At 36.0% G+C, this 26,002-nt stretch overlaps 1 long non-coding RNA gene and 1 other non-coding gene across 2 annotated transcripts in view; both read left to right on the top strand.

Moving 5' to 3' along the window:
* The window catches only part of LOC131478598 (uncharacterized), a 363,210-nt gene that overhangs the window by 28,287 nt on the left and 308,921 nt on the right, over positions 1 to 26,002 (top strand). The window lies entirely within an intron of this gene.
* On the top strand, positions 22,134 to 22,236 carry LOC118760587 (U6 spliceosomal RNA). The gene has a single exon (XR_004996866.1). It is a non-coding gene; the product is annotated as a U6 spliceosomal RNA (small nuclear RNA).

Genomic DNA, 26,002 nt, shown 5'->3' with positions numbered 1-26,002 from the left:
CTGAATGTACACTTTAGTTTGAGTTGGATAAGAAAGGAGGTTCTTTCCCCCTAATAGTATGTATGTGTGTATGTATGTGTGTTATATTATCACGCACACATTTATATATATAAACTTCATATATATATATATATATATAAACTTCATTTTGTACATAATGTGAAGGACATGAAATACTTCGTTACATGCTTTTAGAAGACAGGATGTTTAAAACTGTAGTTTGCTGTTACAAAGACCCTGAGATTTGAGTTTTCCAATCATATCAAGGAATTCATTGTGGATGAAGTAGACTGAAGAACACATGGAAGAAAATCAGTGACTAAATACTAGGGATGATGGTTGAGGTGCTGCAATGCCACTGCTTTGGAAAATTATAGATTCTGCTAAGGCATTAACAACTTATCCTGCGGCAAATATGAAGTCAATTGAAGGATTTTGGTTGGAGTGCCAGAAATAATGTAATTTATATTGAAGATATTTTATAAGTATTTTCGCATGTATGAGTATATATGTGTGTATGAGTAAATGTTTTCCATTTGGTTAAGAGCTGGTGAAATTGTTGAGGAGTGCTGGTATTTTTTTTTCAGACTCATTAATTTCAAAGTTGGAGTTACAGAGAGGGATAGAAAGAGATATCTTCCATCTGCTCGCTCACTTCCCAGATGGTTGCAATAGCTAGGACTGGGCAAGGTGGAAGTTGAGAACCAGTAATTCTGAGGCCCAGTACAGTGGCCTAACGGCTAAAGTCCTCACCTTGCACTATCTGGGATCCCATATGGGCACTGGTTCTAAACCTGGCAGCCCCGTTTTCTATCCAGCTCCCTGCTTCTGGCCTGGGAAAGCATTCGAGGATGGCTGGGAGGTCTCTGTGTGGGAGATCTGGAGGAAGTTACTGACTCCTGGTTTTGGATCGGCACAGCTGCAGCCATTGCGACCACTTGGGGTGTGGATCATCAGACGGAAGATCTTTCTCTGTCTCTCCTCCTTCTATATGTATAACTGCCTTTCCTATAAAAATAAATAAATCTTTATAAAACAAAAGCAGGAATTCCATTTGTATCTCCCATGGTGGTTTAGTGGCCCAAGCATTTCAACCATCTTCTGCTTTCACAGACTGTTAACAGAAAGTGGGATTGGAAATGGAGCAGTTAGGAAATAAACATATGTGGGATACCAGTGTTGTTGGTGCTGCTTTACCCGCTGCCCTGCAAGAAGTACTTCTGTGTTTGATTTGTTTATTTATTTAGCGTTGTCCTCATCATTTGCGTCTCTGAATTTTATAATAATGTCTCTGAATAAATAGTTGCCAATTGGTTACAAATTGAATTTGGAAATTAAAGACAGTTTTCCTCTAACAGGAATGTGTCTTGACATGTAATACTTGACTGTGCTCAAAAAAAAATCTGAATTTTAAACATAAAGGTGACTTACTCACTTTTAAAGAATTACTGAATTCCAGCATCTTCATGTAGAGGTACGCTTTCTAGCTGGTGTCATTTAAATAAAATGCACTTCTAGCCTTTAAAAACAATGCTGTATATTCTGAAATGCTGTGCAGACAAAATCGTTCAGGCTGTTGGGTATCATAAATGTCCCAATAGCAGCAATTCAGTTCCATTCCATATGGAATTGGAGCTCAATATTCTCCAACTAATGGAGAAAAATAAAATGGTTCTTGCTCTTGTATAGTGCTTAGAGCCCCATAAAGTCTGTCATCATGTGCCTTTAGAGGAACTAGTTGGAAACTTCCCTCCCTAACTTGAGTACACTCATTCCACTGATGTCCACTGAATAGGAAAATTAAAATTGGTGTGTGCTACATTTTTGTGTAGCTGATTGTGTTTAAGTGAAATATTAGGTGAAAATGCTGTCACATCTTGTGGGTTATTTAGTATTATGACAGAATGTATTAGTCCTCATTGCAAATTGCTTCAATTAATATTCAATTCATGTGACATGTAATTCTAGTTCTGCCTTTGGACTTTCAGCTCATAAGGCAGGTGCTATAATGAGAAAAATCAGATGTTATATTGGATAATTGAATGGTGTTGTTACTTCCTGAGTATATCTAAATTATTAATTAATTAATTAATTAAGTTGAGCAGCAGAAAAAGACAGAAACAATGAATTCCTACCTGCTGGTTCACTGCCAAATTATCTGCAATGACCAAGACTGGGCCAGACTGAAACCAGGAGGAGGCAACACAACATAAATTTTCCATATGGGTGACAAGGAACCAACATGCTGAGTCTGCCGGTGTGCACATCAGTAGGAAATTGGGAGAATCAGCAAAGCAAGGCCTCAAACTCAAACAATCTGACATAGGATGTGGGTATCCCAAAGGATAGTTTAACCATTAGGTTAAACACTGCTCTTGACTGCATCTGAATGTTTTGGGTTCAAAAAAATCAATCTAGTATTCATAAATTTGTAATTTACTGGAAAATTACCCTTCCCACTAAAAACTCTGCATTCACTAAACCCATTTCTTTCTAATTTGCATCTTTGCATGATTACATTTCTATTTCTTTACAGTTTTCACTTCAACATAGCCCAGTACGTTAAGAAAGACTGAATGCTAGAGAATTCTGCATTATTTTTTGTTTTTGAAAATGTTGTTTTTATTGATAATGTGTATTAACAATATTCTTAAAGAAAAAGTCTATTATTTGAAGCATGAAAGAGAGTGAAAAATTGGTATGAAATTTATGGATGTTCATTTTTAAAAAAATTTAAGATATAGTTGTTTAGGCTCAGGAATTTTTTTCTTTTCACTCTCACCCTTCTCTCTCCCTTATCCCCATTTTCCCCTTTATTATTACAATAGTATAGTCCTTCAACAACAGTCACAAGTCCATTATTCTGCTATTTAACTGTATCCTGACATTGTAGGTAAAGAGAATGTTATAAAGTCAGCATTCTAGTGTCAAGATAAATACATAAAAGTTTCACTGGAGATTCTCCTCATATGCGAGTAGAGTAGCATATTGTGATGTATCCCCACTTCACGATATACTTGCCTCCATTATACAGTTCCTATAAATATATCTATTGATCTTGTATTTTGCATAAAGGTTGTCATATCAGAGACAGAATATGACATTTTTCCTTTTGAGATTGATTCGTTTCACTGAGCCTAATGGTCTCTAGTTGGGAACATTTGGTTGCAAATGGTAGAGTTTTGTTCTTTTTAATGGCTGAGTAGTATTCCTTAGAGTAGATGTACCTCGCTTATTTATCCATTCCTGTTTCGACAGGTATCTGGATTGTTTCCATATCTTTGCTATTATAGATTGTGTTGCTATAAAGACAGGATTACAGTCACTTTCTCAAATGCAGATTTCATTTCCTTTGTATATATTTCCAGAAGTGGGATAGCTGGGTTATACAGTAGATCAAGTTTCAGTTCTCTTAGCATTTTCCATACTGACTTCCATAGTGTACTACCCTATACTCCCACCAGCAGTGGATTAGGGGTGCCTTTTTCCCTAAATCAACACCAGCAGGTGTTGTTAGTAGATTTATAAATGTTGGTCAATTTTACTGAATATAGATGAAATCTCAATATAGTTTTTATTTGCATTTCTCTGCTGGGGAGTCTGAAAATTTTTTAATATGTATTCTTCTTTCAAAATTTTTTAAAGAAAGTTAGATATACAGAGAGGAGGAGAACTAGAGAGGAAGATCTTGCATCTGATGATTCACTCCCCAAGTGGCCACAACAGCTGGAGCTGAACCAATCTGAAGCTAGAAGCCAGAGCCTCTTCCAGGTCTCTCATACAGGTGCAGGGGCCCAAGGCTTTGGACCGCCCTCCACTGCTTTCCCAGGCCACAAGCAGGGAGCTGGATGAGAAGCAGGGTTTCCAGGTTTAGAACTGGCACCCATATGGCATCCCAGTATATGCAAGGTGAGGATTTTAGGTGCTAGACTACCATGCTGGACGCTTTTATATGTATTCTTATCTATAGATTCAACATTGAGGAGCTGAAGTATTTTTCAAAAGATCTTTCATCTGTTTGAGCCTTAGGTTGGTTGTAAAATAAAGATTAAAGGTCTTTGAAGTTATAAGAATCATATAAATATTGTGCACATACATAATGATAAATATACATTTCATGTCATATAAATTGTATGTATATATTCTCTTGATACGTGTCAGTTTTATGCTTTAACTCATATTTTAATATTTTATTTTAAAAAGTATAGTTATTTTTATTTATCCAAAGGGTACATTGAGAGAGAGGAGAGAATCTTCCATTTTGTTGAATTATTCTGCAAATACCCACTGAAATCAGGATTGTCATATTGGTCTCCCACATGATTAACAGGAGCTCAAGTAGTTGAACTATTATTTTCTGCCTCCTAGAGTGCACACAATAGGAAGATGAATCAGAAATGCAGATGGGACTTGATTTCAGGCCCTTCTTTGTGGATATAGTCAACCTAATGCACTATACCACAATGCTTGCCCTATATGTATATATATTTAAAACCTCTGAAATATTATTCTTAGCCAAATGTTTCCTTTAAGTCACAAAATATAATCTTAAATATATTTCTTGATTGGATTATGTTCAAGATGCATCATTATAAATAGTTATTTCTAAATATATGAAGTTTGGACAGATGAATAGGTAAAATTTTCAGAGTGGACAAAACATGTAAATTAATGCGGTACTATAAGTATTGAACATGCCTAATATTTTGAAATATATTTTTACTGTGTTTACATTTTACTCATCTTTTTTGTCAAATTTTGAAAAAATGTTAGAGGTTTATTTTAATATGTATTGCTGCAATGTAGGATATATTTATCTTTTCATGTTTAGAATTGCAAGCTATCTTTCTGTTTTCAAGGTTAAAGGAGAACTGTGTGAAACTGAGGAAACCACACTCAGAGTGGATTTTAAATAGTGGCCTTCATGTTTGGTCCACATTAGACTGAAAGAATGTGCTACTCTCTAGAGAAAGGGAAATTTACATAAGTAATTTGAATCCTGGGAGACTCAAATCTGAATGAAAAGTGGAAAATCATTTTATGAGATCAGAGTTTGGACCCTAGGTTTAAAACAAATTGGTTTTGAATCTCAGCTATTCTACTTTCAACTCTGTGGCAGGTTGAGAAAATTACTTAACCTTCCTGGACCTCAGTTACTCTATCTGAAAATGAGATAATGGCAGCAATTAGCCCTCAGGTTTGCTGTATGGAGTCATTATATGCACAGTACATAGCACTGAGTCTGGCCCTTAACAGTCCTTAGCAAATAATACTCTTCTAATTATTTAGCAAATTTCAAAAATCAAACTTTATAATCAAGCAGTTCTATGACCAAACAGCTAACTTTGGAATGTCTCTTTTCTCTTAGAAGAGATATGAAGAAAGAAATGAAAAAAAAATTAAAACCCCACAACTTCTAACCATATTTTAAATGAAGCCAGGAGACAGAGAAAATTAGATTCTCAGTTGTATATAAATTACTTCCAATGTGATGCCACACAGTGAGCTGGAAATTTTGTGGGGAATGTAGAGTTAGGACAAGGTACTCAGAGGAATTCTTGGGATGAGTGGATCACATACATCTCCAGCAAATGGTTGCTTCCCAAATGGGAGCACCCCACCGAAGAAAGGACCAGTGTGCTTGTAACTGAGGTAAACGACCTCAAAATCTCTGGGGATGGGAGAGAGAAAGCTGAGAATATGTTCAGGATAGCAAAATATGCCAGGAAGAAAGTTTCTAAGAGCACCATAATTGGTGGAAGAAAGGGCTGAAATGGACTGTGAAATCCAGCCTGGCAGGGGACATTGTTCTGAACAACATTAGGCTAAGAGTAGGCCTGGTCACCAAGAAGATGGTGTTTAACATATTCACAGTAATGACATGAGGAAACATTAAATTGCGACGTTTAAGATGCTAACTAATGAACCATTTAAACTTCAGCCCATCTTGCAACATGAAGGTTAAAAATCTCCATTTTGTTTAAATGACAGTAACAGAAAGAAGAAGCTCTTCCTAAACATAAGGACAGTGCAGGATAAAAGATGAACAGGAGCACCGTGTCTTCCTACAGATAATAGAAAACCTGATTGAAAAAATGGCTTCCACAAAACAGGAGGAACTTAGCAATACAAAAAGAACTGTAACAATTGACTGAATACTAACATATAAATCCATTAAGAGCCACTACAGTTATGCAGTGAATAGAAAGCACACATTGAGGAATTAAAAAAAAGATATGTAAAAAAACCCCACGAAGTATTTGCCTGAAAACAGATAGTTTGAATGAACATAACTCAGCAAGTAAATATAAAAATAAAACAAAAAATGAAAACTACTTTACAACAAGGAAAACATTGAAGAGTAACCACCACAGGAAGCCCAGCAAGAGATAGAGAGAAAATGAGGGAAAAGCACAGTCTACAAAAACAGAAACATAAATACAGATGTAAAATCTTTAAGATAGCTTCTTTTAAAAAGGACTCGTTTTGTAACTGGGGATAAGAATGTAGATAGTGATCCTAAAATATTTAATCATGCTAAAAGGAAATGATTGGAAATGATATTATTAAATAATACTAGAGCCATGTAGCAATGTGCAGAGCTAAAATGTTTTCTTCAAGCTCTTGCAACAAGGAGTGTCTTTGGACACGTTCCTCGTCAATGAGGTTTTTGACTGAGTTGTTATTTGCTGTAAAAATATTTGGGTTTCTCATATAATAATCCAATTCTTTCTTTTTTAAGACCCGTATTTGTGTCTGTGTAAAGGACAAAAAGCTAGAAACTATCTAATAGTAAAGAGGCAAGCTGTATAGGCATGGAATCCAACCTTCTGGGGCAAAGAACAACAAAATAATACAGTTGGATTTTCTATTACTTTCAATTGATTAATAGAATCTCACTGAATGACAATGCTTATGTGTTGTCAAATGTAGTACAAGACACAACCTAAGTTAAACATCCAGAGAAGTCACTGGAACTTACCAAATTACACTATTATTCTTTCTGTCCTAAAATATCGTTACATATTAACAGCTACTTTCTTTGTGTTTCACTTTTTGAAAAGGAAGATTTGGGGAAACTAAAATAGTTACTTGTATGGATTCCTGGAGTGAGTTCTGGGACTTGAGGCAGTGTGATGTAGTAAAACAAGTGTGGTACTGTGTTTTTAAAGTCTTAATTGACACAAGAGTTATGCATATTTGTGGTATAATGTGATATTTTGGTGCATGTATACTTTGTATAATGTTTAAATTAGGGCGAGAATATTTCTCTCCTGAAGCATGTATCTTTAATTTGTAGTGGAGACATCCAAAATCCTTCCCTCTAGGTTTTTAAAAATACATACTACACCATAGTTATGTGTAGACACCTTATTCTGCAATAGAATATGAGATTATTTATTTTATGTAGCTATAACTTAGAACCAATTGACCACCTTTTTTCATTCCTCTTTTCCTCCTATTCTCCCATGCAAATTTTTTAAATTCAGCATATAAATGACATATTGCAGCACTTCTCTTTCTGTATCTGATTTGTTTCACTTCAAGTAATAATGTATAGTTCCAGCCATGTGATATAGTGAAATAATAGTGACATCTCACAGTGGTTTAGATTTTCATTTCCTTGACGATTAATGATACTTAGCACTTCCTCATTTTTCTATTGGTCATTTGCATGTTCCCTTTTGAGAAATACCTGTTTAGGTTCATTGTCTGTTTTCCAAGTAGATTAGTTGCTGTCTTGTTATTGAGTTGTTTGAGTTCCTTATATATTTAGATGTCTTTTCTCATTTATTTGAAAAACAGAGTGAGAAAGAGAGACAGATATCTGCCATCTACTGCTTCATACTCTAAATACCTACAGCATCCCTGATTGGGATGAGATTGTATTCAGGATCTGGGAACTGAATTAAGCCTGTCACATGGGTGGCAGGAACCCAAGTACTCAATTTATCACTTGCTGTCCCCAAGGGGAAATATTAGCCAAAAGCTTTAATTGAAAAGGGTCACGATTACAACCTAGATACTCAAATATTGGTAGTAGGCATCCCAAGTAATGTCTTAACTTCTGCACAAATGTATGTCACAAGATTCTGGATTTTAAATGCCTTGTCAACTGTGTAGCTTGCAAATATTTCTCCCTTGTGTAGGTTGTCCTTTAACTCTGATTTTCTTTGCTTTGTGCAGCATTTTAGCCTGAAAAAAAAAAAATCTTTGTTGCCTGTTTTTGATCTATTTTCTGGGATTTGGTGGTCATGTCCAATTTAATTGTTGCTTACTTTGGTGTCATGATATTTTTCTCCTTTATGCTCCGCTTCTACGTCATGCGTATCTTCCGATCTTACATTATCTATTTTATGTTTTGTGTGTGTGATGAGAAATATTCTTTCATTCTTCTGCGTGTGTACATCTACTTTTATCAACCTTATTTTTAAATAGACTGCCCTTTCCCCATTACTAAGGCTTAACAAAGTTTTTTTAAAAGATTTATTTATTTTTGTTACAAACTCAGATATACAGAGAGGAGGAGAGACAGAGAGGAAGATCTTCCGTCCGATGATTCATTCCCCAAGTGAGCCGCAACGGCCAGTGCTGCGCCCATCTGAAGCCAGGAACCTGGAACCTCTTCCAAGTCTCCCACGCGGGTGCAGGGTCCCAAAGCTTTGGGCCATCCTCAACTACTTTCCCAGGCCACAAGCAGGGAGCTGGATGGGAAGTGGAGCTGCCGGGATTAGAACCGGCGCCCATATGGGATCCCGGCGTGTTCAAGGCGAGGACTTGAGCTGCTAGGCCACACTGCCGGCCCAACAGTGTTGTTAAAAACTATTTGGCTATAGATTTTTGGGTCTACATCTAGGCTTTCTATCCTTTTCCATAAATGAAGTTTGTTTTCATGTTAGCTGTTACTATGATTACTACAGTTTTGTGGTACATTCTAAAGTCAGGTAGTATAATGTCTCTTCCTGTGTTCCTTTTAATCAATATTGATTTCTTCTTATTCAGGATTTTTTTTTTTGTAAAACTAAATGAATTTTACAATTTTTATTTTCTAGTTCTGTGAAGAATGTCAGTATTTTGTATTGAGCTTATACTGAATCTGTAGACAGCTTTGGTTTACCTCAATATTTTAGCAATATTTATTTTACAAACCGTGAGCACAAGATATCTTTCCATTTTTTGTGCCCTCTTCAGCCTATTTCATCTAATCTTTATAGTTTAATTGGAATCATCTTTCACTTTATTGGTTTATATAAATAGAATAACAGCAAAGAATAAAATGAATCAGTCACAAAAATCTCCCATTACAGAAAAGTCCAAGACCAGATGATTTCACTACAGAATTCTATCAAACATTTAAAGAAAAATTAATATTAATTATTCTTAAGTTACCCAAAAGAGCTCTCACAAATTCATTTTATGAAGCTAGCATTACCTTGGCACCAAAATCAGACAAGGACAAAATTTTTTTAAAAAGAAAAAATATTAAAGACCTGTATGAATAGTAACACAAATTAAAGCATCCTTAAATACTAGCAGACAACCGTAAATACTAAACCCAATACCACTTTAAAAAATGTTTGCCACCATCAAGTGGATTTTATCTCGAGGATGCAATAGTGGCTTAACCCATGAAGACCAATAAGCCTAATGTACCATAGCAACAGAATGACGGACAAAAATCATGTGATAATCATGTGATAATCTCAGTAGATGTCAGGAAAGCATTTATTAAAATTTGGCATAACTTCTTGATGAAAGTAAACTAGATGTAGACAAAATGTAGCTGAATATAATAAAGACCATGTTTAACAAGCCTACAGTTACTATTATACTAAATGGGAAAAAAAATTGAAAACGTTCACACTGAGATATGACAGCAATACTCACTTTCACGACTTTCACTCAAAACAGTACTGGATATCCTATCCAGAGCAATAAAGCAAGAAGAAAAAAAAAAACGTTAAGTTGAAAAGGAGGAAGTAAAATCGTCACTGTTTTTGAATAAGAATTCTTAGATAGAAGACCATAGACTCCACAGAACACCTATTAGAACTAATAAGTAAATTCAGTAAAATTGCAAGATATAAAATCAGCATGCAAAATCTGCAGTGTTTCTTTATGTCAACAGAAAAAGTACCTGAAAAAAAATTAAAAAGCCATGCCATTTACAATGCCTTTTGTGTTTTTTTCCCCCAATATTGTTCTTGTCTGATTTTAGTGTCAAGGTGGTGCTAGCTTCATAAAATGAATTTGTGAGAGCTCTTTTGGGTAACTTAAGAATAATTAATATTAATTTTTCTTTAAATGTTTGATAGAATTCTGTAGTGAAATCATCTGGTCTTGGGCTTTTCTGTAATCGGAGATTTTTGTTACTGATTCAATCTTGTTCTTTGCTGTTATTCTAGTTACATATTCTGTTTTCTTTTTTAAAATGTATTTTTATTGGAAAGGAAGATAAGATTAACAGAGAGAAGGAGAGAAAGAAAGATCTTCCATCTGCTGGTTCACTTCCTAAATGGCCACAGTGGCTGGAGCTAGCTGATCTGATGTCAGGAGCTTCTTCCAGGCCTCCCACAGGACCCCAAGGCTTTGGACCATTCTCTACTGTTTTTCCAGGCCGTAAATAGGGAGCTGAATGGGAAATAGCCAGTATACTAACCAGTTCCATATAGGATTCCAGTGCTTGCAAGGTGAGGACTGAGCCAACTGAGCTATCATACTGAACCCGAATTTGCATTTTCTGCTTCTCTGTTGTTTAGTTATTTATCCAATATTAACCTCAGTTTTTAAAAGATGATCCACATGAACTCCTTTATATCATGGTCTGGCAAAAGCGATGCTTAAGGTAGTGATGGTAGTTTAACATATTCTAGTATTCTTGAGAATAACTTTCTAAATTGTTCGTGTACCTTGGGAAGAATACATATACTCTGCGTCTCATTTGTTAAAAAAGAAAGAATACTCCTCCAGGTCTCCTTCCCGGCTTCGGATCGGCGCAGCACCGGCCGTTGTGCTCGCTTGGGGAGTGGGTCGTCGGACGGAAGATCTTCCTCTCTGTCTCTTCTCTCTGTATATCTGACTTTGTAGTGAAAATGGATAAATCTTAAAAAAAAAAAAAAGAGTGTTAGCGTTAGGCAATGTTAGGCCTTAAAAAAAAAGAAAGAATACTAATTGCAATTTGTGATTTTTTTGGTAATTGTTAAAATGAGATTAATAATAGTACTTCATGATTTGTTTTGAACATTAAATCTGTAACTCATTTAAAAATAGAGCAAATGTTTAATGAATACTAACTCGGTGGTATTCTTAGTTCCCAAGGGAACTGAGCACTTCTGGTTTCTGATTTCTTCGGTTATCTTTAGATCTCACAATATAGTCTAAAGATGCAGACCACATATTATAAAAGCAGACTTTCACCTTTCCAATAAACATGAATCAGAATATAACCTCCAAGCCTTGCTCATTTATTTGCTTCACTATTGAGATTTTGGAGGTTTCCCAGTGTACTCCTGTGGTGTTGATCATACGGGGCACATATTTTTCCACAGAGATCAAATGAGACTGCCATTCCTTTTCTACCCAGGTATAATCTATCAGTCATTGGATAAAAATCATATTCTTCTTTCCAGGGCATTTTAAATGCCCAGCTACCCAAAATACACAGTTAGGACTGTATTTTGAACAAAAGCATCTTGTGTTAATATTAAATACATATGTGAAGGTTCCTAAACATTTAGAAATCATAAGGAAAAGACTTCGCTATGGATTTCCTGTACCAGGAGGATTTAGATTCCATGTTTTTATGACTGATATTGACATTACTTTTTAATCTGTCTTGCATACAAGCTTGCTGCCTCTTCATTTTCTCCAACTGAGATTGTAAAATGGAAAGGAAGTTTTAAACAGAAGGTTTTTCAATTTAAAATCATGATTTTAAACTGGATTTTTTTTTTTTTTTTTTTTTTGCTTTTTACACCAGTGATGGTAAGATTGAGGAGATGGCCTCAGTAAATACCGGTTTATTGTCATGGCATGTTCTCTTTCCTGATAACATTTTGAATGAGTGGAGAGATTGTAGCTGTGAATAATACTAATTCAATCTTGGCTAATTTCCAAGAATGTAAATGTGGATGGCATAGGGCCAAAAGTTTATTCCTACCTCATAAAGAGTTATCAAACCTAGCTTAACCCCATTTCTGAAGCTCCCTTTGAAAAGCTGGTAGCGTCTGAAGCTACACAAGGATCTAAAGATTCATTGACTCCAAAATTAGTCCCAAATTTGGTCATAAACTAATCATGCACTTGATGAGTATACATGTATTTATTTTTATTGGAGGAAGTGTGCTAGGGCCCTTCATGTACTTGGATCATCTCCAGATCAGAGGAAGAAAAAGCATCACTCTTCTACCTAGCAGCAACAATGGATCAGTGAAGACTTAATAATCCTGTAAAGCATGATTAATCAATGCCACTCTAAAACAGTTTGCAATCCCAGTGCCTATTATAGAAGTTAAATGCTGATGACAGAAGAGGTGAAAGATTTTTTTAAATGGTCTTGGAGCTAGATGATTTTCATTTTGAGATTTGTTTGGATATGACTGAGCCAGAACAAGTGGAAAGCTACCCTTCAATTTGAGTGGCAGTTTTGGGGAATTTGTATTATTCAAAGGTAATCCATTCTGTCCCAGGTGCTAGAGTAGTCTGGAAAAAAAAGAAAGCTTGGGAAGCTCTGTCCCAACACAGAAAAGCTTCAATAAAATCCCCAAATCAGAAAGAAGACAACAGTTACTGCTTTAAAATAATTAATTCTTATTGTATGAAAATAAGGTAACAAAAGTAAACATTATCATGTAATAGTGATAGATACTGTGTTTTCTTGTGTGTGTTTTGTTAGGCATCATCTATTGCTATTGTGCTTTAGGCATTTCCCTAACAGATCATACATTTCCATGACCAGACCTGAGGGTTATGGAGGCAGGCAGAAACTGCTTTACTCGTCTGTGTCACTGTGTTAAATATTTCTCATTTGTCTCCAGTTCCATTATTTCCCCATTTCCACTATGTGCTAGTGCCCGTGGAGGTTAATGTCAACAGACTAAATCAATTGAGCTATGCTGCTCTGTGGCAAAATGAGACAACATCATGTCAGGATATTTATTCTCCTGGTCCCCCTTTCTTCATAGATAAAATTTGGTGATGGTTTCTTTCTTTTTTCAGGGACTTCAGTTGCTATTGGGTGGCTGTCTCTTACAAGATATAGCTTTGTTGGAGTCCACTGGCTGGCTCCCTTGTAATCCTCAGTCCCATTTCCATCTTTTCTTGGTACTAATACTGTGCTCCTTCACTGTTACTTAGTCATTTTCCTGAGCTCTACCCATATATTCACTTCACTAAATCTCTTTAGTTAACCTGCTTTAGCTGTGGCAGTGTTTTTGCCAGGAAAATTGACTAACATCATTCCCTACCTGGCATACTGCCTAGTCTATAACCAGTGCTTAATAAATGCTCCTGGCTGTTAGTATTTTTTATATGCACAATGTGGTTAATTCATCTAAATCGGAATTTTTTCAGTTTCAAACCAGGGGCACTTTCATCTTATAATATTTCCAGCACTACACAATTTATAATCTTTGCTTGTCTTTATAAAACTTTAAAGACCGTGATGTGAAGACTTAACATTTCTAAAGTTCAATGATCAGAACAGAAAATTCACAAAAACCTCATGGAATTAGCTCTAATGTCAACAGTTTTTCATTCTAGCAGAATACATCAAAATTAAAACCTATGTGGTTGATGTCATGGTACAGAAGGTTAAACAGTTGCCTGTAACATTGGCATCTCATATTTTTGCTGTTGCGAGTCCCAGACTACTCTGCTTCCCATTGAGCCTACTCTAATGTGCCTAGGAAGGAAATGGAAAGTGGCCCAAATGCTTGGAACCCTGTTATTCACATGGGAGGCCTGGATAAAGTTCCAGGTTCCTCACTTCAGTCTTGCCCAACCTTACACATTGTGGCCATTAGGGGCGCTCTGTCTTTTCTTGCTTTTCTTTCAAGTAAATGAATAAATAAAACTTTAAAAATATATGGCATGGGAATCCCAGTACCTATAAAACTGTGTCACATGATGCAATGTAATAAAATAAATAAATAAATAAATAAATAAATAAATAAATAAAATATATGGCCAATTTCCTGAGGGCTAAACCTCTTTGCATTTGCATTTTCTTCATTTTTTAAGGCATTCAAGATGTAGCTTTGGGTTTTTACGACCCCATGAGCCAGAGAAAGAGTCTTTGTTATAACAGCAGTCTATTGTGTGATGTTATAAAAGTAAAGCAAATCTTCTAGTATAGAGACTTTTCTTTGTTTTTTCTTGCTCATCATGGGGCTGGGTGATTAGCAAGGTCCTGTGAACCTTGCTTTTTTTCTAAATCCCTGTGATTCACAATTTTCTGTGAATAGACACTCCTGCAGAAAATGAAAGAAATTCAAAACCTTTTGTTATTTATAAGATTTATTTATTTGAATGGCAGGGTTTCTGGGAGGTAAGGTTGGAGAGAGAGGGAGAAGATGGGAGAGAGAAAGAAAGTAAGGAGGGAGGGAATGAATGAGATTTTTTTTAACCACTTTACTTCCCCTGATGACTGTAACAATTTAGGCTGAGATAAGGTGAAGCCAGGAACCAGGAACTTCTTTCTTACCTTCCTAGTGAGTAGCAGGAGCCCAAGTGTTTGAACCACCTTCCACTACCTTCCTTGGTGCATTAGTAGGCAGCTGGACTGGAAGCAGAACAATCAGCTCTAGAACCTGAACTCTGATTTGGGATGCTGATGTCCCGAGTGGTGATTTAACATGCTGTGCCACAATGCTGGCCAAAGCCTGTGTTGTTATGAGAGGGGCATCGCAAGATTTTCTTTCACACAAATAAATATCTCAATTGGACTTAAAAAAGAAAGATTTATAAAAGTCAGAGTGACACAGAAGGAAAGGAAGAGAAAGAGACTGTCCATATACTGGTTCTTGCATGGGATAACTGGTGCTTGGAACAGGCCAAGACCAGGAACGTGAAATCCCATCTGGTTCTCCCACAGGATCATATAGACCCAAGGACTTATGCCACCTTTCTCTGCCTTCGTAGGGAAATTAACATGGAGAAACAGAGCATCTGGAACTCAAACTAGTGTTCCAGTTTTTGATACCATCATTGAAAGTGGCAACTTAATATGTGGCACCACAATGACAGTCCCATCTCTAGTTTCCTCTTATCAATGATAAATTAGTTGAAGAGTCAGGTGGCAGTGTTAAATTCTGATGAGCAATGGGAGCCTGACTAAATAGCAAGCACATTTTCCTGCTGGAGAAGAACAGCATCACATGTTTGAAACAAGACACAAGCTATAGAGCAAGATATGCCCCAGTGAGGGTGAGTGAGATAACAAAAATAGAAAATACAAGTCATCCAAGTGGCCTTGCCACCTCACTGAGATGGGTTCTCCCTTCTTTCTGTTATGCCTGCTCCAAGATTCTCATTCCTATTTCTACCGTCCTTGGCAAGCTGGAGCCCTAGGTCAGGCCCAAGATGTTCTATTATTAAGCTACTTCCAGAAAAGCCAGTGTAAACCACCTGCACAGCACTTTGCTGCCCACAAGTCTGAACAATACAGTAGGCACCTGTTTCTGCATTTCTGAGGGAGGGAACCATGGGTGTTCCCTGAGGGAAGAGGATCCTGGTAACTGAGTCATGGAGTCAAGCTCTGCACAAGGTTGGATAAGCTCTGGACAAGAGAGGGAAACCTGTTTCCTGAGGGAAGAGGATAAAGGTTACAGTGTCATGGAGTCAAGCTCTAGACAATGTTGAGTCCAAGGAAGGCGCCCTCTAGAGCCCCATGGAGACTAGTCTGACTGAGAAAGTGAGGTCCTCTAATTCAAATTCACTCTGATGTGTGGTGACGGAAGTTTCTCAACACTGAGACAATTCGGGGAAGACTCAGCCAGACAGTATGAGGGTGCTCACCATGAGGCACCTGCTGCTGAGGGAATGCTGGGCTGTTATTTTATTGCCTTCTGTTTGGATAACACAATTTGTTCTTGCTGTCTTAACTGAAATAGACTGCCGAACAAATAACCAGTCTAAATAAATGCACACTGAAAAAAAATAAAAATTAAGAAAGCAGCATTCCAGGACTCACATTGAGATCACTTCAGCAACAAGGACATATTTCCAAACAGCCAGAATGAAACAGCAGTAAGCAGAGAGACTTGGTTATGCCAGATTGTGCCATCATTTCACATGAACATGCAGAGCAGTGCCAACGAAAGCAGGAATGAGATTGCATTGCGAAACTGCGTGTTTCTTGGAAATGCTAACCAGCAGGCACAATACATTCTCAACTGCAGTCACCAGTCTTTCAATTTCTCCTAATTGTTCTGCTTTTCCCACTGTTCATTATTTGCTTGTACAAAATAAAAAGATACCAGAGTGATTTTATTTTAAAATATATGCCCTTCAGGTAATGGATTTGGTTAATAAATGAAGAGCTCTGGTAATTTTTCCTTCTAATATGGATGTGATGTCACAAAATTCAGAGAGCTATTGTTATGTTTCTAACAAAGGTATTAATGATTGTTACATTGTTGATTTCAACATAGTTCACTTTTTTGTCATTTTTGGCATGTCAAAGTTTGTGGTATAGTGGATACTGTGAAGAATTTATGCAGCAATGGAGCGAAAAATTCTGTGAACAATGTGTATATATCATGTACTCATAAATCATATTTAATAGCATTAACACAAGAGACATGTACACCAAATCCTGGATACCTATCTCTTATCTTTAATATCAACTAAATAACACTGCACTTTTGAACACAGGATCCCCAACATTCCTTCCTTGCACGAATGACTCCAAAATATTCATCATTCATGTGTCAGCCATATTTTTCCAGATGAGACAACTTTAATGTACTCCACATATGGCAACAATGTCATGCTCTCCACCATGGAAAACCCTCTTCTCCGTTTTTTCCTATAAAAATGGGGAAGGCCCCGGCAGTGTGGCCTAGTGGCTAAAGTCCTCAGCTTGAACACGCCAGGATCCCTTATGAGCGCCGGTTCTAATCCCGGCAGCTCCACTTCCCATCCAGCTCCCTGCTTGTGGTCTGGGAAGGCAGTCGAGGATGGCCCAAAGCTTTGGGACCCTGCACCCACGTGGGAGACCCGGAAGAGGTTCCTGGTTCCCGGCTTCAGATCGGCACAGCACCGGCCTTTGTGGCTCACTTGGGGAGTGAATCATTGGACGGATGACCTTCCTCTCTGTCTCTCCTCTCAGTATATCTGACTTTGTAATAACATAAATAAATCTTAAAAAAAACGTGGAAGAAGAGATACAAAATATAAACAAGATGAAGAAATAGTGGCAGTCTTCCACACTGCCACCCTGTCACCCAGCCTCCCAGATATCTTTCCACACACCCTTAGCTAACCTTGTATATCCTGTTATCTGTCAGAAAGCTATACATTTTCCACATAAGCTGATAGGAAATAAGCTTAGCATTTTACTAAACTGATGTAGAAATCTGGAATTTACATGTATGAATCAATAGAATATGCCCACAAAGGAGCTAGTTAAGGGGCTCATCAAAACCAAAAGAAGCAACATGAAAAGTAAGCACCATGTGATTTATTTCTGTTTGGAAGTATAACTAAAACATGACTCACAGCCTCTTACCCCATAGTCTGCAGAGTTGTTAACTGCTAGAACTAACTTTCACAAAGAAGCTGAAGAAGAGAGAAGATAGGGTAGAAATTGGACAGGGATGGGGTCATTTCTTCTCTTAGCAGTGTCACTTAGCCCTTTCGGGGCAGTTAGAGATCATAGTTACTTCATTTGCACCTTTGTCCTTAAAGCAATGGGTGGGGGCAGGCAGTGGCCTAGCAGAAGGAAAGAATCTATTGAAAGGATCTTGGACAAATTTCAGTTTGATTCAAACTTAGATTATTTTTCCATATGAGTAACACCAAGAGAATTTTGCTCAATGACCTTTTCAAAACAATAAAACCATTTTTAAAATGATACTTTTGAACATTCAGTCACTGAAGGTTGCCACTTCCCTCTATTATTTTTTATGATCCATCCTTTCTTGTTATATCTTTTCTTTGATGCTTAAATTGGTGCTTTCAGTCTCTGCTCACTGCTCCAATGAGGATGCACTGGGGCTGAAGACTCTGGTTTGTAATCCAAGACTTCATGCTCCAGCTGCTGAGGTCACCAAAGTGAGTGTATAGGGATCAAAGAAACTTACTCATGCCTGTTAGATGGGAAGGAACAGCTGATTCCCAGAGCCGTCATCAGGAGATCTCAAGCTCAAGTAATTCATTGAAAGAAAGACATGGTGTGTTAACTAGGATAAGTGTGATTGTAAGGATAAAAGAAATTCTCATGACTACTCACAAAGGGTACCTACTAAGAACTGGGGCCTGGGAAATCAAAAGTCAAATTGAAAACAGAAGGGACTTGAGCTCCACAATGAACAAATGGGTTATTCCCTATCGTGTCAAGAAAATTTTGCTGAAGTAGAAAATCTGCACAGAAAATAGGGCTAAAAAGAGGGGCTATTCGAAATATTTTGTTCATTTTGCTGCACATTTTTTCCCTTGAAATTATCATGAAGGTATAGCATTTTATTTGCCTTTTTCCCACTTTTTTTCTTTTGGTTGGTGGCTTCAATTTCCTCATTAAGAAAGCAACACTAGTGAAATGGCATTTTAAAGGGCTTTGGCTAGATAACTTTGCAATATGTTATACACTTATATATGTTTTTACATTTCATTCAGTTTTAAATTTTATAAATAGTAGACATACAAATGGCAATATATTCCTAAGAATTTAGTAGATGCATACAATTTAGTTTCAATCACCAGAAATAAAATCCAAGAGTTTTTTAAACCCCACCATTTTGTTTGTGATGTATACTTAAAATCAATCCCGCTGCTCCCCCTGGAGAACACCGTTTTGGGTATTTGTGTGTTTTGTTTACTTACATTAATATTTTCCAGAATATCATACAAATGGAAAGTGTGTATCTTTTTTTAAAATCTTCATATGTTTCATTTGGTGCAAGGCATTTGAGGTTCATTCTGTTGTGTATATCAAAGGTTCATGTAATTTTACAGCCAAATTGGATTTCATGGTATGGATATATCATAGTTTATTCATCCATTACATTTTGGCTGTTTTCAACTTTTGCTGCTTATGAAAAAAAATCAATTTTAAACACTGATACAGGCATTTGCATGAAAAATGAATTTCTATATTTCTTGGATAAATACCTTGGAGTAAAATTGTAAGTATGTGCTTAATTTTATGAGAGAATGACAAAAATATTTCCTAAGTAGATGTAATTTTCAGTATTCTAACCAGCAAGAGAATTACACTTACTCTACATCCTCTTTGTAACTTGTTATTGAAATATTTTTATATTGTTCAGAATTCTTTAATATGATTATTTTTCATCCATACACTTTCTTTAGGAAGTTATTTCTTTAATTGAGCATTTAGTTTTATTTTTATTGAGTTAGATGCTTGTTCACATATTTGGATACAAATTCTTTTAAAATGCGATTTGCAAATATTGTCTACAACTCTATGACTTGGCCTTATCATTCCTAAAAGAAACTATTAAAGCAGTGCTTTCACATTCATGCATTCTTAATTTTGATGAAAAGGAATTTTAAAATATTTTCTTTAATGTTGTGGGTTCCTACCTAATAAATTTTTACCTAACCCATTGTAGCAAAAATTTCCTTTGTTGTTTTGCTGTAGTATTTTTATTGTTTTAAACATGTTTGGGCTATGATCCACTTTGTATTCATTTACCTATAGTGTGCAAATATAGATGTACACAGAAATGTTATTGATTTTTTATATTTATCTTTTTGCTAAATCATTCATTGGTATCAATATTCTTTTTTTATAGATTCCTTGAGATTTACATATAGAAAAACATGCTACCTACAAATAGAGATAGTTTTATTTCTTCCTATATAATATGTGTGCCTTTTACTTTTTGCTTTATTGAATGAGTTTGTGTGCAGTTTAATGCAAGTGAAGTGATGGAACATTACTGTCTTTTACTTGATCTGAAAAGGAAAATATTTCATCTTCATTGTATAGTAGGACATGAGTTGTAAATTTCTTAGAATATACGCTTATTTAGAAAAAGTCCTCTTGTATTTCCAACATGTTAAGAGTTTTTGTCAAGAATGGATATTAGAGTTTTTAAATGCAGTCTCTACATTGATATTTTCATTTGTGTTTAATTATTTACACCATATATTACATTGATTTTAAATATTGAAGCAAACTACATTCCTGTGAAAACATTTTTTCTCTATTGTTGGATCCAGTTTCCAAATACTGTAAAAGTGTTTAAATTATATACAAGTGGAATAATAGCCTACTGCTTTCGTATTGAGTTGTTCTTATCTGGTTTAGGGGTGATTGAAAAATAAGGATAGCAAAAGTTACTTCTTTAGAAGGATCAATAGAATAGAAGAATTTTACATTTATTTTGAAAGCAGGGATAAAAAGAGAAAGAATACATAGTGGGAGAAATTACTCAGGCAAACAAATAGCAAATACTACATTTTCTTCTTAAAAGATTTTGTTCTGTTACACGAAAGTGTTTCAAAATTTAGAGAAATTTTTTTCTGAAACTATTTAATTCATCCAAATATAAAACATTTCACATACAAAAAAATTCCTGAATATATGAGCAACTAGGCCTAAGGACCTATGTGTAGACTCTGAAAGTGTAAAATTTCAGAAGAAAACATTCAAAATAATCCTTGACATTGACCTACTTATTTGTTTAAGAAAGAAAGAGAGAGAGAGTGGAAGAGAAAGGGAGAGAGAGAGCACATGAAGGCACAAGCTCTCTTCTGGTTAGCTTTTCAAATGCCACAATGACTGGGGTTGAGCTACACAGAAGCTGAAAGCCATGAACTGTATCCAAGTCTCACATATGGCTGGGTGGCAAGAACTCAATTTTACTTGAGTCAATGTCTTTGCCTCTTAGGGTCTAAATTAACAGGAAACGGGTATCAGGAATGCAACCGGCTATCTAACCGTGGCACACTAATGGAGGATATGGCTTAATTTCTGCATTGATTTCTGCCTCTTGACATTGATGTAGGAAATGATTTTAGATATTACACCAGAAGCACAAACAATGAAGGTGAAAAGAAACAAATGAGTCTACATCAGGCTTTGTTTGTTTGTTTGATGCAAAAAATCAGTAAAATGACAGACAACTTATAGAATGGGGGAAATCAATATATTTGCAAGCCATGCATCTGCTAATAGTTAAACATCAAAAATATATAAAGAAGTCATCCTTGTAAATAGTGAAACAAGCAAAAGTTAAGCTCCTTGGCTTAATAAAATACCCTGTGAAAATAATGAGTCCTAACTAAAAGATATGTAAATAAAACAATTAAACAGTAAGACTTAATAATATATAATTTATCAAGTATTTAAATTGATTTATATTAACTACAGCTTAGAAAAATATAGAATTTGGTAGGATTCTAAAATTATCTTAAAGTGATTATATAATGCTAAGGCATAAGAATGTTTAAAATAAAAAATGAAGATTTGGGGACCACCACAGATATTTGGAGTTTGAGGCTTGCCTGGAGGCTTTCTCTGTGTCGCCTTTGCCAATCAGTGAATGTAAGAATGAATGAAGTGAAAGTTTCTGTAATATACACATATACAAAGACATTGAAAGGAAATATTATTAAAATAGTGAAAATGCATAAAAACATGGTGATGAAATCAGTTAAAATAACCAGACATAAACATTACATAACTTCATTATCTATATATATAGCTTAATAATTGGTTAAGAAGCTATTTTGCAGAAAGGAGGGGGGCTATTGGTGGGCAAAAGAGGGGGCTATTTAATGGTGTTATTACAATTTTGCATTTAAGAAAGAAAATGTTAAATCTGCACTTCACCTTATATAAAAGAATATACCTCAGTTTGCTTCTGGCTTTAAGTAAATTATCATCATTATTAATATTCTCATATTTGGACTGTTCTTTGATTAAGGTTCTTAAAGACATTGTGCTTTGGCAGCACATGTACTAAAATTGTAAAGATACAGAGAAGATTAGCATGGCCCTTGCACAAGGAATACATGCAAATTAATGAAGCATTCCATAATAATAAAAAATAAACAAGAATTAACTTTGACTATGTCAAAGGAACTATTTCTATCTGCCCAAAACAAACACTCAGTAAAAAAAAAAACATACAAAGTAGAAGTAAATACCACATATTTGTAAAAGGATTACCATACTATACTGTGAAATCATTCATTCATATTAAGAAAACAGCATGAGTCAATTCAATTTCATAAGGAGGCACAACAGACAATTGATTAAAAATATGATCAGGAAGAGATAAGTTCATGTTCCCAATGCAACAGTATTCCTTTGCAAAGATGTTTAAGATTACAGGAGACCAGGGATGTTTTTTCACCTTGACTGTTGAACAGTAATGTGTGTTTAGGTATGGACATTGTGAATAAGGGTGCAAAGACAAGCTGGCTTTTATATACTATTTGTGGGAGGTCACCCTTGGATCTCTGCCTACTTGGCCAATGTGGGAGGTCATAGGGACACGGGAGAATCCCTTGACAGTGGTTTCGGCTAACCAAGACCTCAACCTGGCCTGTTCACTCGTCATACAGGTGAGAGCAGTGGGTTGCACCCCAGTCTCTCTTTCTGTCCCTGGACAAGCTGTGCTGGAGCTTCCTTGCTAAGCAACTCTGCCAGCCTCTGTGTTGTGCATGACCCATGGCCTATCTGCTGGTGACCTGTATCATACGTGACAGCCATGTGTGTTGTAGGTGACCTACTACATGACTGGATGGTCCAGAGAGAAAGACATACCTTCTAGCAAATTACAGTGCCATCGTTGGGTAGGATGACTGTTGGGAGATAATCTTCTGCCTTCCCCTTTCTTAGTCTTTATAAGTTTGTGCTTGCTTTACAATAAACAAACATGCTGGATCAGACTGTCTTTGGTGGTTCATGCTGAAGACCACAATCGTGTCACATCTTTGATGGTCATGGGGGCCTGCCGGTCAGGAAACTCTCGAGAATTGTTGATTTATGTATATATTTATCTGTAGGGACATTGGTACAATTTCCTAAAACTTTAACTGTGTTCACATTAATCTAATTATTCTAATTCTGAATGTCTACATTAAAAATCACTGGTAATACTCGATATATAAGTGCTTTAAATATGGTCATCAAAAGATTCTTTGCTGTTTTAAACTGTAATTCTAACGGTTGTTACTGTGAATACTATGAAGAATAATTTTACATTTTTACTCCATCTTCCTTTTTATCTGTTTGAACTTTTTTTTCATGTATTTTTTATTGGAAAGGCAGATTTATAGAGAGAAGGAGAGACAAAGAAAGATCTCCCATCTGGTGTTTCACTCCGCAAATTGCTGCAGTGGCCGGAGCTGAGCATACATATCCAAAGCTAGGAACCAGGAGCTTCTTCTGGACTTCCACACGGGCGCAGGTTCCCCAGGCTTTGGGCCATCCTCAGCTGCTTTTCTAGGCTATAAGGCAGCACCCAAATGGGATGCCGGCACTTACAAGCTGAGGATTTTGCCATTGAGCCGTTGTGCTGCCTCCTTCACTCCCATGTTTGAACTTTTAAAAAGCCTTGCCAAACTACTAAACATCTCAAATTTCATATGAGATCTTGTTATTAGCAATATTTTTTAGCTGTATAGCTGGAAAATGGTGGATTTCATTGATTTTATTATTTTCCTGAAATTTGTTGCTTGGATTAGAGAAATCAAAGTAGGTGAGAATATTATCTAGAGTTCTAGATACTGGCAATTCTTAAATGGATTATTTAAATAATTCTACTTATGGAGATGTTTTGTAGTGTGAGGAATTCTTTCTGTGTCAGTAACTTGCTTTGTCAAGTCTCAGGTTTTACTTTGGTGGGTGTCTGAGGCTGCAATATTAGCGATCCTGACACGGTATCACACACAGAGAAGGCCTTTTAGAATGGAAGTTAGAAAAGAACTGAAAATGGGAAATGCTATCTTTGACAAGTGCTTATTTCCAATTTATGTACTGTACACTCCGGAGCTAAAAGTAAAGTAATGGAAATTTCTTTCAAATTCAGATTGGTTTTTCAACCAGGCTTATAAAATTATTACCATCATTTCAGCGTTGAGTGGTAGAATAATTTTGTAGATACAATCCAGGCTTAAAACCTTATCTTGTTATGAACTCTCTTCTCAACTTGTTCATTATTATTTTAAATTATGTGTGTCTATAAGGTTTAATGGTGTTTTATGACTTTTTTCCACAGAAAAATATGAGCCAGGTGTTCTGATTTTAAAAATTGAGGTCTAATCAACTCTAGTTTTCATACCTAGAATTTTTAAATGACTAAAGGAAAGGGACATTTTGAAATGCCTGTATACGTGAGAACAAAATGATACCTAGCATTATCTCAAGCAATAAACAAAATAAGAATTATAAACTGTTGTGAATGATGTGTATGTCTTGAAATTATGAAATATATTCCCTGCCTATTTTTTTAAAAATCACTCTTTTTTTATTACTCAGCATGTAGAAAGAGATGTTCCATGAATCAGGAAGATAGAGTTGTATGAAGGAAATATTTCACAGTCCTACCGGCAGTATATGGAATTCTCTTTTGTGCTTTGTTGCCAAAACTTGGTAATAGACATTTCAAGTACACGTAGATAAAATGGCTATGCAGTAACAATCTTTCTTCTTACTTTTTACTTCTGATCAATTTATTTTTTCTGATCAGTGATGAGGTAAAGTGTAGTCTTTATGTCATTATCCATTGATCTTTTTCTTTTTAAAAACACACACGCACACACACACACACACACACACATTTTATTCTGTAAGCAGCCATCCTGTAGGATTTGTGGGAGATTGGTTCTAGGACCTGTTGTGGGTACCGAAATCTGTGGATGTTCAATTCCATTATTGAAAATGGTGTATTATTTGCATAAAACGTATGTATGTCCTCCTGTGTACTATAGAGCTCCACATTACCAGTGATGCTTCATACAATATAAATTTGCATATATGGTTGTTATATCATATTATTAAGGGAATGACAAAAAATTCTGTGTTTAATGCAGGTGCATTTTTTGAAAATATTTATAGTTCTCAACTGGATCCCATGGTGGATTGGCTGTGTGTGTGTGTGTGTGTGTGTGTGTGTGTGTGTGTTTGTCTGTGAGAGAGAGAATAAGGGGCTGTAAAAAGTCCACAGAAAATGAGTATTCCTATATTGTAATGTGTGTATTTGAGAAGCAGAAAGAGACCTAGATTTTCCATCCACTGTTTCATCCTCAGATACCCTCAATGATTGGAACTGGACTAGATCTGAAGCTAGGAGCTAGGAATTCAATACAGGTTTCTTACAGTGTGGCAGGGAGCAGTCACTTGGGCCATCACTACTGCATCACTGGGTTTCCATTTGCACAAAGCTGGAGTCAATACTGGATCTGGTCTTCTAACCCACATACTCAAATACCGTATGTGGACATCCTAACCAGCATCTAACTGCATAGATCAAATGCCTGCATTTTAATTCTATTTTCAATGAGATTTTTGAGATCTCTCATTGCTCAATGCTCTCCCTCTCACTCTCACTTCCTCTGGTTGTGTGTTTATACTACGCCAATGTAAATGGAATTAAAAGCGCTTTACTTTGGGCAAAATTTTTTGAAAGCTGTGCAAATTACCTTTTAATTTTTATGGAAAATGCATGTTATGAAAAATCTGTTTATGATTTTCAAATTATTTTGCATCAACAGAAGCTCATGTTTAATTACAGTTTCCAGAAACTTTTTGATGTACACTCATTTTTGTACACATATACTCGTATGTATGTGTGTCTATGGC

The sequence above is a fragment of the Ochotona princeps genome, chromosome X (genome assembly GCF_030435755.1).
Source record: "Ochotona princeps isolate mOchPri1 chromosome X, mOchPri1.hap1, whole genome shotgun sequence".
Lineage (NCBI taxonomy): Eukaryota > Metazoa > Chordata > Mammalia > Lagomorpha > Ochotonidae > Ochotona > Ochotona princeps.
The sequence above is the reverse complement of the archived record's forward strand: the minus strand, read 5'-3'. Positions and strand labels throughout refer to the sequence as shown.